This window comes from Penaeus monodon, chromosome 12, assembly GCF_015228065.2.
Source record: "Penaeus monodon isolate SGIC_2016 chromosome 12, NSTDA_Pmon_1, whole genome shotgun sequence".
Classification (NCBI taxonomy): domain Eukaryota; kingdom Metazoa; phylum Arthropoda; class Malacostraca; order Decapoda; family Penaeidae; genus Penaeus; species Penaeus monodon.
In genome coordinates, this window is record NC_051397.1 from 50,419,460 (window position 1) to 50,421,959 (window position 2,500).

Here is a 2,500-nt window from a genome sequence, read left to right on the forward strand (position 1 = left end):
TGCCATTTTTAAAGAAGGAACACTGTCTTACATGATATTGCTATTATTAATATGTGATTTAGTTGGTAGTTGGGAAAGGGTTGCGGTGGTCGTTGGCGGAGTAACCTGACCTCGGCGTCTGTGGCAAGGAGTAAGAGGAGGGGGGGGGGGTCACCTATGCCTCTTACGGGTGTTTGTGTGTTTGGAAAAGGAGGGGAAAGGGATGACTGGGAGAAAGAGAAATAATGAGAGAGAGAGTGAGGGGAGGATTGATAGATAGATAGAGATATAGAGAGAGATGGGTAGGTAGGTAGGTAGAAAGAGAGAGAGAGGGTTAGAGGGAGAGAGAGAGAGAGAGAGAGAGAGAGACAGAGAGAGAGAGAGAGAGACAGAGAGACAGAGAGAGACAGAGAGAGAGAGAGAGAGAGAGAGAGAGAGAGAGAGAGAAATGAAGAGAGAAAAAGAAAAAAAATGAGTCAGAGTAAATAAAAAAAGCAAGAAAAAAAACAGACAAAGAACCAAACGCAGACAGACACCCCAACCAACTCGACTACCGAAGTCAAATAAACACGAGATAATTCCAGCCTGGGCTAAAATAATCCCTCACAACCCGTGCGAATCGCGAGTCGGTCGAACGAGTCATCAGCTTTGTACCAGAACCTAGTTGTAGTTCTAAAAAGAGGAGTATCGTGCGGTCAAATGATGACATTGGCAGGCTGTATAATAATGGCTTCGAGATGTCACACAATATAATAGGTGTAATTTGTGATGGAAACTGCCATGTATAACTAGGCGTTTTAAGATTGACGAATCGCTGTTATTTGCTTTGATTGTCTTGGTGATGTTTGCGTGGAGGTACATTTTATTCGTATATATCAGGACATATCAGGTTATTTATAAAATTCTCGGGTTTAGGCATTCCTGTGGGTTGCTTTCAGTAATATAGGTATTTAACTTTTTTTTTTCCCTATATGTAACGCAGACGATAATTTCTAAGATCAGGAGGGCCGTCTCTACGCTTTTCTTCCCCAGAGACTCTCTTTTGTAAGATCCCAAGGGAAGTTTTATCTGTAGGCTTACCATTTCCCTCTTAAAAATTTCTTGATTGGGCAACTTTACCACACTATTATTTATGCATACACGGAACTCCAGATATCTCAATAGACTTTTTTTCTACCTGTATTCACCTCAGGCAAGACCTTTTCCTTTCCTTTACCTCCTTCGAACACACCTCAACAAATCCCTTTCCTTCACATCCCGCTGGTAAAAAAAAAAAAGAGAAAACTTCCTCCGCCCCCCCCCCCCGAAGGCCCATAGGTTCCCCACGCTCATCAGAGTATGATGGAGAGCCGGGTCCTGCGCTGCGTCAAGGTCCGCGAAGTGTGGGGCGTAAATCACAGCGTAACAGAACAACCCTCTGTTCCCCGCCCTTATCGCTCATTACAGTGGTGCCAATGCGGGAGGGGACCTCGAGGTTGAGTATAGGGTTTCGGGTGCGGTGTGTATTCAAGGGATATATATGTAGGGATTTTCTTTTAAGGAGTGAGAGGATGGAGAGGGATGCACCGTCGTCAATACTTGTTGGAGATGCAGGTGGTGCTGGAGATACTCGCGTTGAGAGCGACCACGCCTTCTCCGAAAGAGCAATGGAGGCGTCCCTGCGGTGGCAACACTGCAGTATGAAGGCTCGGTACGAGAGCTGTCACAGAATCTTCCGAAAGAGAGCCATATACCTCTTGTTTAGAGCCATAACTCCTCCTACTCCGTTATCCCCAGCCAATCACAAAGCGCGGTCTTATCTCGGGTCCTCGGATCATACCGGATCGGCCAGTCAGCGCGCAGACTTCTATCGGGATCCCATTATGGCTTCCTCACTTGTGTCAGCTAGTTCGGGCTTGGGAACCGTATTTGTCCCAGCTGATACGGTGGAAAAGGAGCAAGTATATTTTCTTTGCTAAGTAGTGGGGCCATAAACGAGCGAGACATTAAAAGACGGGCGATCAGAACAACCACGAAATCTACCATAGACTCGGTTTTATGTTACGCCTTTGGCCGAAGAAAGTTTTCTCAGGTTACCGTCTTTATCTAGCGGCCGATGACCTGCAATGCGCGGCGAGCGTTCATGCCGGTTGCAAAAGTAAGCATGGCCATTCACGATATTCTTCTAAAAGTGGAAAGAGCTGCATTCTTTAAACACACACACACGCACGCACGCACGCACGCACGCACGCGCGCACACACACACACACACACACACACACACACACACACACACAATATATATATATATATATATATACATATATATATATATATATATATATATACATATATATATATATATATATATATATATATATACACACACACAATATATTTATATATATATATATATATATATATATATATATATACACACACACACAATATATTTATATATATATGTATATATATATATATATATATATATATATATATATATATATACACACACAAACACACACATATAAAACAAAGAAAA